Consider the following 12,634-nt stretch of genomic DNA (forward strand, 5'->3'; position numbering starts at 1 on the left):
TACTCTTCCTGGGGTTTATTATTATGGATCCCCATTAGTTCCTGTCAAGGCAGCAGATAGTCTTCCTGGGGTCTAAATACATTAAAGCACTTACTGTACATCACATATAAAGCAAAAGATAGGGTGTGTGTAAAACCACCATACAATAATATTACACTGTACGTGTGCTAGTGTGTGTGTGTGTGTGTCTGTGTGTCTCTTCACAGTCCCCGCTGTTCCAGAAGGTGTATATTTATCTGTTTTCTAAATGATTTTACTGCTCGCATCAGTTACCTGATGTGGAATAGAGTTCCATGTAGTCATGGCTCTATGTAGTACTGTGCGCCGCCCATAGTCTGTTCTGGACTTGGGGACTGCGAAGAGACCTCTGGTGGCATGTCTACCTCTTGTGGCAGGCATTGACACATTCACACACAACAACAGCTGAGGAGGACCTCAGCCAAAACATTACCCATACTGGGGCACCAGGAAACCACGGTGACGCACAGCACACGCCAGCAGCGAAAGTGGGTCACACACACACACGCACACACACACACACACACACACACACACACACACACACACACACACACACACACACACACACACACACACACACACACACACACACACACAGAATGAAATGGAACAGATACAACCAGAAATAGATAGGCAGTCACAGCTGCCGGAAGGATCTTGGCTTCAAAGAGTAACCACCAAGCAGAAACACCACAGTGACAGGCAGCAAGGTAACAGCTAGCTACTAGCTAGCTAGCTTCTCTGTAAACACCACAGTGACAGGCAGCAAGGTAACAGCTAGCTATTAGCTAGCTATTAGCTAGCTAGCTTCTCTGTAAACACCACAGTGACAGGCAGCGGGGTAACAGCTAGCTAGTAGCTAGCTAGCTTCGCTGTAAACACCACAGTGACAGGCAGCAAGGTAACAGCTAGCTAGTAGCTAGCTAGCTTCTCTGTAAACACCACAGTGACAGGCAGCAAGGTAACAGCTAGCTAGCAGCTTGATTGAGCTTGCCTAGGCTTAGTGGACCTATTGAATACTACCTAAAATACAACCCCATCTCTGTCTCTGGGGTCTGAAAGTGGAGCTATGTGGTGAAACCCAGGTCTGAATAAAACTAATAGGACCTGAACCCAGGTCTGAATAAAACTAACATGACCTGAACACAGGTCTGAATAAAACCAATAGAACCTGAACCCAGGTCGGAATAAAACTAACATGACCTGAACACAGGTCTGAATAAAACTAATAGGACCTGAACCCAGGTCTGAATAAAACTAACATGACCTGAACACAGGTCTGAATAAAACCAATAGAACCTGAACCCAGGTCTGAATAAAACTAACATGACCTGAACACAGGTCTGAATAAAACTAATAGAACCTGAACCCAGGTCTGAATAAAACTAACATGACCTGAACACAGGTCTGAATAAAACTAATAGAACCTGAACCCAGGTCTGAATAAAACTAACATGACCTGAACACAGGTCTGAATAAAACTAATAGGACCTGAACCCAGGTCTGAATAAAACTAACATGACCTGAACACAGGTCTGAATAAAACCAATAGAACCTGAACACAGGTCTGAATAAAACTAATAGGACCTGAACCCAGGTCTGAATAAAACTAACATGACCTGAACCCAGGTCTGAATAAAACGAATAGAACCTGAACCAAGGTCTGAATAAAACTAACATGACCTGAACACAGGTCTGAATAAAACGAATAGGACCTGAACCCAGGTCTGAATAAAACTAACAGGACCTGAACCCAGGATATCTACGGTAGCACTTAAAACTAACAGGACCTGAACCCAGGATATCTACGGTAGCACTTAAAACTAACAGGACCTGAACCCAGGATATCTACGGTAGCACTTAAAACTAACATGACCTGAACACAGGTCTGAATAAAACGAATAGGACCTGAACCCAGGTCTGAATAAAACTAACATGACCTGAACCCAGGATATCTACGGTAGCACTTAAAACTAACAGGACCTGAACCCAGGATATCTACGGTAGCACTTAAAACTAACAGGACCTGAACCCAGGTCTGAATAAAACGAATAGGACCTGAACCCAGGTCTGAATAAAACTAACATGACCTGAACCCAGGATATCTACGGTAGCACCGGGCTTAAAACTAAACACGACGCAACCAGGGGGTCAAAACGACGGCTGGCGTGCAACCACTCCGTTTGGTTCTGTCTGTCTCGTGGGTTGCCCAACTGTGAGTGTGGTAGGTGAGCTGTGTTTTACTGGCCAAGGTCGTAGAGACAGTCAGGAGGTCCTGGTGTACTGCCCCTCATTCTGCACACAGACCAGGCTTCCCTTTAAACTGAGCTTGTCAGCCACTGACCCAGACATCTACTAACACAAGGTATGAACACTTTACAGCATACAGGACAGTGCAGACTGTAGACAGAACACACCCTCTGACTGAAGGCTGTTCTATACTAGACTGTACACACAGGGAGAACACACCCCCTGACTGAAGGCTGTTCTGTACTAGACTGTACACACAGGCAGAACACACCCTCTGACTGAAGGCTGTTCTATACTAGACTGTACACACAGGGAGAACACACCCCCTGACTGAAGGCTGTTCTGTACTAGACTGTACACACAGGCAGAACACACCCTCTGACTGAAGGTTGTTCTGTACTAGACTGTATACACAGGCAGAACACACCCTCTGACTGAAGGCTGTTCTGTACTAGACTGTATACACAGGCAGAACACACCCTCTGACTGAAGGCTGTTCTGTACTAGACTGTACACACAGGCAGAACACACCCTCTGACGGAAGGCTGTTCTGTACTAGACTGTATACACAGGGAGAACACACCCTCTGACTGAAGGCTGTTCTGTACTAGACTGTATACACAGGGAGAACACACCCTCTGACTGAAGGCTGTTCTGTACTAGACTGTATACACAGGCAGAACACACCCTCTGACTGAAGGCTGTTCTGTACTAGACTGTACACACAGGCAGAACACACCCTCTGACTGAAGGCTGTTCTATACTAGACTATACCCTCTGACAGAAGGCTGTTCTATACTAGACTATACCCTCTGACAGAAGGCTGTTCAATACTAGACTATACCCCCTGACTGAAGGCTGTTCTGTACCTGACTATACCCCCTGACAGAAGGCTGTTCTATACTAGACTATACCCTCTGACAGAAAGAAGGCTGTTCTGTACCTGAATATACCCTCTGACAGAAGGTTGTTCTATACTAGACTATACCCTCTGACAGAAGGCTGTTCTGTTACCTAACTATACCCTCTGACAGAAGGCTGTTCTGTTACCTGACTATACCCTCTGACAGAAGGCTGTTCTGTTACCTGACTATACCCTCTGACAGAAGGCTGTTCTATACTAGACTATACCCTCTGACAGAAGGCTGTTCTGTTACCTGACTATACCCCCTGACAGAAGGCTGTTCTGTTACCTGACTATACCCCCTGACAGAAGGCTGTTCTGTACCTGACTATACCCTCTGACAGAAGGCTGTTCTGTTACCTGACTATACCCTCTTCTGGGAACAGTTAGAAAACGACCTAAACACAGTAGGAGATCAGAAAAGCCTTTTGGCTGTGATCCACAGACTGTATATTATGATGTTATGTGATCTGTCTCTAAGAGCATAATCCTGGGTTTCCAGGAATCAAATTGCTCTGTGTTTGTCTCTAGAATTTAGGCTAGATTTAGAATGTGTAGAGAGAGAAGGTTAAAACACAGAGAGAGAGTAACCTAGCTGGTACAAGGTCAGATGTAGACAGAGAGAGTAAAGACAGAGAGAGAGTAACCTAGCTGGTACAAGGTCAAATATAGACAGAGAGAGAGGGTAACCTAGCTGGTACAAGGTCAGATGTAGACAGAGAGAGTAAATACAGAGAGAGAGGGTAACCTAGCTGGTACAAGGTCAGATGTAGACAGAGAGAGTAAAGACAGAGAGAGAGGGTAACCTAGCTGGTACAAGGTCAGATGTAGACAGAGAGAGTAAAGACAGAGAGAGAGGGTAACCTAGCTGGTACAAGGTCAGATGTAGACAGAGAGAGTAAAGACAGAGAGAGAGGGTAACCTAGCTGGTACAAGGTCAGATGTAGACAGAGAGAGTAAAGACATAGAGAGAGAGGAACCTAGCTGGTACAAGGTCAGATGTAGACAGAGAGAGTAAATACAGAGAGAGAGGGTAACCTAGCTGGTACAAGGTCAGATGTAGACAGAGAGAGTAAATACAGAGAGAGAGGGTAACCTAGCTGGTACAAGGTCAGATGTAGACAGAGAGAGTAAAGACAGAGAGAGAGGGTAACCTAGCTGGTACAAGGTCAGATATATGTATTGCTTTTTAAATGCTCAGGGATTTGTCTGCATAGAAAATGATTGGGCGGGCCTCTTAAGTCCAAAAAGGGCTCCTTGCCAAGCCCCCGGCCACACCCACCACCTAAGTCCCCTTTTTTATCCAGAGAAAACCCTGATTCTTATTTAAGTTTCACTGAGAAGCACGGTGATTAATGGTTGATTATGGTGCACTAGATACAAGTATTACAAGACTAACTCTGTGTGGTTCATGTATGTTCTCCAGTCAGAGTGTGAGCGGTTGGAGGTCCGTCTCATCGCTCACGGGGCGCCGCTTCACGTCCTTTCCAACCGCTCTGCTAAAAACCGCTTCTCGCTCACAGGAAGAAAAAATATAGAGTCGCTCCAAATTCCCTCTGTTCATTATAATCACCATTTAACCAACACCCATCTATTGTTGTGACTACCTGGACATACCATAAACACTCTGAATAGGCTACATGTCATATTAAACAGCATATAAACACTCTGAATAGGCTACATGTCATATTAAACAGCATATAAACACTCTGAATAGACTACATGTCATATTAACACTCTGAATAGACTACATGTCATATTAAACACTCTGAATAGACTACATGTCATATTAAACACTCTGAATAGACTACATGTCATATTAAACAGTATATAAACACTCTGAATAGACTACATGTCATATTAAACACTCTGAATAGACTACATGTCATATTAAACACTCTGAATAGGCTACATGTCATATTAAACACTCTGAATAGACTACATGTCATATTAAACACTCTGAATAGACTACATGTCATATTAAACACTCTGAATAGACTACATGTCATATTAACACTCTGAATAGACTACATGTCATATTAACACTCTGAATAGACTACATGTCATATTAACACTCTGAATAGACTACATGTCATATTAAACACTCTGAATAGACTACATGTCATTTTAATCACTCTGAATAGACTACATGTCATATTAAACACTCTGAATAGACTACATGTCATATTAAACAGCATATAAACACTCTGAATAGACTACATGTCATATTAAACACTCTGAATAGGCTACATGTCATATTAAACACTCTGAATAAGCTACATGTCATAGTAAACACTCTGAATAGGCTACATGTCATATTAACACTCTGAATAGACTACATGTCATATTAAACACTCTGAATAGACTACATATCATATTAAACAGTATATAAACACTCTGAATAGACTACATGTCATATTAAACACTCTGAATAGACTACATGTCATATTAAACACTCTGAATAGACTACATGTCATATTAAACACTCTGAATAGACTACATGTCATATTAAACAGTATATAAACACTCTGAATAGACTACATGTCATATTAAACACTCTGAATAGACTACATGTCATATTAAACACTCTGAATAGACTACATGTCATATTAAACACTCTGAATAGACTACATGTCATATTAAACAGTATATAAACACTCTGAATAGACTACATGTCATATTAAACACTCTGAATAGACTACATGTCATATTAAACACTCTGAATAGACTACATGTCATATTAAACACTCTGAATAGACTACATGTCATATTAAACACTCTGAATAGACTACATGTCATATTAAACACTCTGAATAGACTACATGTCATATTAAACACTCTGAATAGACTACATGTCATATTAAACACTCTGAATAGACTACATGTCATATTAAACACTCTGAATAGACTACATGTCATATTAAACAGTATATAAACACTCTGAATAGACTACATGTCATATTAAACACTCTGAATAGACTACATGTCATATTAAACACTCTGAATAGACTACATGTCATATTAAACACTCTGAATAGACTACATGTCATATTAAACACTCTGAATAGACTACATGTCATATTAAACAGTATATAACACTCTGAATAGACTACATGTCATATTAAACAGCATATAAACACTCTGAATAGGCTACATGTCATATTAAACACTGAATAGACTACATGTCATATTAAACAGCATATAAACACTCTGAATAGACTACATGTCATATTAAACACTCTGAATAGACTACATGTCATATTAAACACTCTGAATAGACTACATGTCATATTAAACAGTATATAACACTCTGAATAGACTACATGTCATATTAAACAGCATATAAACACTCTGAATAGACTACATGTCATATTAAACAGCATATAAACACTCTGAATAGGCTACATGTCATATTAAACAGTATATAAACACTCTGAATAGGCTACATGTCATATTAAACAGCATATAAACACTCTGAATAGACTACATGTCATATTAAACACTCTGAATAGACTACATGTCATATTAAACACTCTGAATAGACTACATGTCATATTAAACACTCTGAATAGGCTACATGTCATATTAAACACTCTGAATAGACTACATGTCATATTAAACACTCTGAATAGACTACATGTCATATTAAACAGCATATAAACACTCTGAATAGACTACATGTCATATTAAACAGCATATAAACACTCTGAATAGACTACATGTCATATTAAACAGTATATAAACACTCTGAATAGGCTACATGTCATATTAAACAGCATATAAACACTCTGAATAGACTACATGTCATATTAAACACTCTGAACAGACTACATGTCATATTAAGACTCTGAATAGACTACATGTCATATTAAACACTCTGAATAGACTACATGTCATATTAAACAGTATATAACACTCTGAATAGACTACATGTCATATTAAACACTGAATAGTCTACATGTCATATTAAACACTCTGAATAGACTACATGTCATATTAAACACTCTGAATAGACTACATGTCATATTAAACACTCTGAATAGACTACATGTCATATTAACACTCTGAATAGACTACATGTCATATTAAACACTCTGAATAGACTACATGTCATATTAAACACTCTGAATAGACTACATGTCATATTAACACTCTGAATAGACTACATGTCATATTAAACATTCTGAATAGACTACATGTCATATTAAACAGCATATAAACACTCTGAATAGACTACATGTCATATTAACACTCTGAATAGACTACATGTCATATTAAACACTCTGAGTAGACTACATGTCATATTAAACAGTATATAAACACTCTGAATAGACTACATGTCATATTAACACTCTGAATAGACTACATGTCATATTAACACTCTGAATAGACTACATGTCATATTAAACACTCTGAATAGACTACATGTCATATTAAACACTCTGAATAGACTACATGTCATATTAAACACTGAATAGACTACATGTCATATTAAACAGCATATAAACACTCTGAATAGGCTACATGTCATATTAAACAGCATATAAACACTCTGAATAGACTACATGTCATATTAACACTCTGAATAGACTACATGTCATATTAAACACTCTGAATAGACTACATGTCATATTAAACACTCTGAATAGACTACATGTCATATTAAACAGTATATAAACACTCTGAATAGACTACATGTCATATTAAACACTCTGAATAGACTACATGTCATATTAAACACTCTGAATAGGCTACATGTCATATTAAACACTCTGAATAGACTACATGTCATATTAAACACTCTGAATAGACTACATGTCATATTAAACACTCTGAATAGACTACATGTCATATTAACACTCTGAATAGACTACATGTCATATTAACACTCTGAATAGACTACATGTCATATTAACACTCTGAATAGACTACATGTCATATTAAACACTCTGAATAGACTACATGTCATATTAATCACTCTGAATAGACTACATGTCATATTAAACACTCTGAATAGACTACATGTCATATTAAACAGCATATAAACACTCTGAATAGACTACATGTCATATTAAACACTCTGAATAGGCTACATGTCATAGTAAACACTCTGAATAGGCTACATGTCATATTAACACTCTGAATAGACTACATGTCATATTAAACACTCTGAATAGACTACATATCATATTAAACAGTATATAAACACTCTGAATAGACTACATGTCATATTAAACACTCTGAATAGACTACATGTCATATTAAACACTCTGAATAGACTACATGTCATATTAAACACTCTGAATAGACTACATGTCATATTAAACAGTATATAAACACTCTGAATAGACTACATGTCATATTAAACACTCTGAATAGACTACATGTCATATTAAACACTCTGAATAGACTACATGTCATATTAAACACTCTGAATAGACTACATGTCATATTAAACAGTATATAAACACTCTGAATAGACTACATGTCATATTAAACACTCTGAATAGACTACATGTCATATTAAACACTCTGAATAGACTACATGTCATATTAAACACTCTGAATAGACTACATGTCATATTAAACACTCTGAATAGACTACATGTCATATTAAACACTCTGAATAGACTACATGTCATATTAAACACTCTGAATAGACTACATGTCATATTAAACACTCTGAATAGACTACATGTCATATTAAACACTCTGAATAGACTACATGTCATATTAAACAGTATATAAACACTCTGAATAGACTACATGTCATATTAAACACTCTGAATAGACTACATGTCATATTAAACACTCTGAATAGACTACATGTCATATTAAACACTCTGAATAGACTACATGTCATATTAAACACTCTGAATAGACTACATGTCATATTAAACAGTATATAACACTCTGAATAGACTACATGTCATATTAAACAGCATATAAACACTCTGAATAGGCTACATGTCATATTAAACACTGAATAGACTACATGTCATATTAAACAGCATATAAACACTCTGAATAGACTACATGTCATATTAAACACTCTGAATAGACTACATGTCATATTAAACACTCTGAATAGACTACATGTCATATTAAACAGTATATAACACTCTGAATAGACTACATGTCATATTAAACAGCATATAAACACTCTGAATAGACTACATGTCATATTAAACACTCTGAATAGACTACATGTCATATTAAACACTCTGAATAGACTACATGTCATATTAAACACTCTGAATAGGCTACATGTCATATTAAACACTCTGAATAGACTACATGTCATATTAAACACTCTGAATAGACTACATGTCATATTAAACAGCATATAAACACTCTGAATAGACTACATGTCATATTAAACAGCATATAAACACTCTGAATAGACTACATGTCATATTAAACAGTATATAAACACTCTGAATAGGCTACATGTCATATTAAACAGCATATAAACACTCTGAATAGACTACATGTCATATTAAACACTCTGAATAGACTACATGTCATATTAACACTCTGAATAGACTACATGTCATATTAAACACTCTGAATAGACTACATGTCATATTAAACAGTATATAACACTCTGAATAGACTACATGTCATATTAAACACTGAATAGTCTACATGTCATATTAAACACTCTGAATAGACTACATGTCATATTAAACACTCTGAATAGACTACATGTCATATTAAACACTCTGAATAGACTACATGTCATATTAACACTCTGAATAGACTACATGTCAAATTAAACACTCTGAATAGACTACATGTCATATTAAACACTCTGAATAGACTACATGTCATATTAACACTCTGAATAGACTACATGTCATATTAAACATTCTGAATAGACTACATGTCATATTAAACAGCATATAAACACTCTGAATAGACTACATGTCATATTAACACTCTGAATAGACTACATGTCATATTAAACACTCTGAATAGACTACATGTCATATTAAACAGTATATAAACACTCTGAATAGACTACATGTCATATTAACACTCTGAATAGACTACATGTCATATTAACACTCTGAATAGACTACATGTCATATTAAACACTCTGAATAGACTACATGTCATATTAACACTCTGAATAGACTACATGTCATATTAACACTCTGAATAGACTACATGTCATATTAAACAGTATATAAACACTCTGAATAGGTCAGGAGCCAGACAGGGAGTCTAAGAAGGAATTAAAATAAATGATTTAGGCTATATTATTTCAATTATTTCCAGGCTATAGCCTACAAAGAAATACTTTGTGAAGCATTAGGCTGGCATGAACATTATAGCGCTCAGCATTTAAACAACATTTCATTAAATCATTATAAATTTCGCATGTAGGCTATGACTTTGCTGCACTGTGGCAACTAGAAACACAAGTATTTAACTACACTCGCAATAACATCTGCTAAACACGTGTATGTGGCCAATAAAATGAGATTTGATTTGACTTACGAGAATTAAATAGGCATTTAATTAACAATGCCTTATTAGGCTCAGTGTACAGTTCCTTTGAATTCACGTTCAGAAACATGAGTTTGGCCAGAGTCTGTGGCTTCAGGCTCATGTGATGGTGCCTGGGGAGCAGGCCAGCAGGGGAGACTATCCTCTCCTCACCTGCAGAGCTGCTGGGGATGCTAAACATCCTTCGGGCCACTCTTGCCAGGCTGGGCAGGGATGCGGAGTTGTTTTGACATTTGTCTATAGGTAGGCCTTAAGGTTTTTAAGCAAAATAACCCAATCAAACCAGAAAGCTCCCTGAAAGAGGTCATATACCAGACCTATTGGGCCAAAATCAACGATGGCCTATTGTATAGATAATAGAACAGAAATGAAAGAAACGTTTAAGAGATCAGATTTGATTTGTTTATAAATGTTTTGCTACAATAGTTATCTACCCACCTCGTTCCTGTCTGTTAGTTCTCATGTGCACACAGTACACCATCATGCTTTCAGGATAGGTGTCTTTTCAGATTCCACTGTCATTCTTTAGTTGTGGACACTACATCACCACACTACATCACCACACTACATCACCACACTACATCACCACACTACATCACCACACTCCCTCTCTTCTTTAGTAGTGGACACTACATCACCACACTACATCACCACACTACATCACCACACTACATCACCACACTACATCACCACACTCCCTCTCTTCTTTAGTAGTGGACACTACATCACCACACTACATCACCACACTACATCACCACACTACATCACCACACTATATCACCACACTACATCACCACACTACATCACCACACTACATCACCACACACCTCTCTTCTTTAGTTGTGGACACTACATCACCACACTCATTCTCTTCTTTAGTTGTGGACACTACATCACCACACTCATTCTCTTCTTTAGTTGTGGACACTACATCACCACACTCTCTCTCTTCTTTAGTTGTGGACACTACATCACCACACTCCCTCTCTTCTTTAGTTGTGGACACTACATCACCACACTCATTCTCTTCTTTAGTTGTGGACACTACATCACCACACTCCCTCTCTTCTTTAGTTGTGGACACTACATCACCACACTCTCTCTCTTCTTTAGTTGTGGACACTACATCACCACACTACATCACCACACTACATCACCACACTCTCTCTCTTCTTTAGTTGTGGACACTACATCACCACACTCCCTCTCTTGCTCTTAGTGCCTTCTCATCTTTGTAAGTGATTTAACACCTGTGTGTTTTATCAGTTTCTTTATGATGATATGTAGTGAACTCCATGACAGTAGCTAAAGCAAGGGGCTGTAGCAGCTCACAAGTAGACTATACAAATGCATGCTGGGACAGGCATGCCCTTTGCTCCACTCCTCGTTCCAGCTCCTCGCTCCTCGCTCCACTCCTCGCTCCACTCCTCCCTCCACTCCTCGCTCCAGCTCCTCGCTCCACTCCTCCCTCCACTCTTCGCTCCAGCTCCTCGCTCCACTCCTCGCTCCACACCTCGTTCCACTCCTCGTTCCAGCTCCTCGCTCCTCGCTCCACTCCTCACTCCACTCCTCGCTCCACTCCTCGCTCCACTCCTCGTTCCACTCCTCGCTCCACTCCTCGTTCCACTCCTCGCTCCAGCTCCTCGCTCCACTCCTCGCTCCACTCCTCGCTCCACTCCTCGCTCCACTCCTCCCTCCACTCCTCGCTCCACTCCTCGCTCCACTCCTCCCTCCAGCTCCTCGCTCCACTCCTCGCTCCACTCCTCGCTCCACACCTCGTTCCACTCCTCGTTCCAGCTCCTCGCTCCTCGCTCCACTCCTCGCTCCACTCCTCGCTCCACTCCTCCCTCCACTCCTCCCTCCACTCCTCGCTCCACTCCTCCCTCCACTCCTCGCTCCACTCCTCGCTCCACTCCTCCCTCCACTCCTCCCTCCACTCCTCCC

The 12,634-nt window shown here is 39.0% G+C and overlaps 1 protein-coding gene across 1 annotated transcript in view; it reads left to right on the forward strand.

Moving 5' to 3' along the window:
• LOC139384475 (C-myc promoter-binding protein-like) overlaps positions 1 to 12,634 on the forward strand; it is a 133,697-nt gene that overhangs the window by 49,180 nt on the left and 71,883 nt on the right. The gene's annotated exons all lie outside the window — the stretch shown is intronic.

Source organism: Oncorhynchus clarkii, chromosome 26, assembly GCF_045791955.1.
Source record: "Oncorhynchus clarkii lewisi isolate Uvic-CL-2024 chromosome 26, UVic_Ocla_1.0, whole genome shotgun sequence".
Lineage (NCBI taxonomy): Eukaryota > Metazoa > Chordata > Actinopteri > Salmoniformes > Salmonidae > Oncorhynchus > Oncorhynchus clarkii.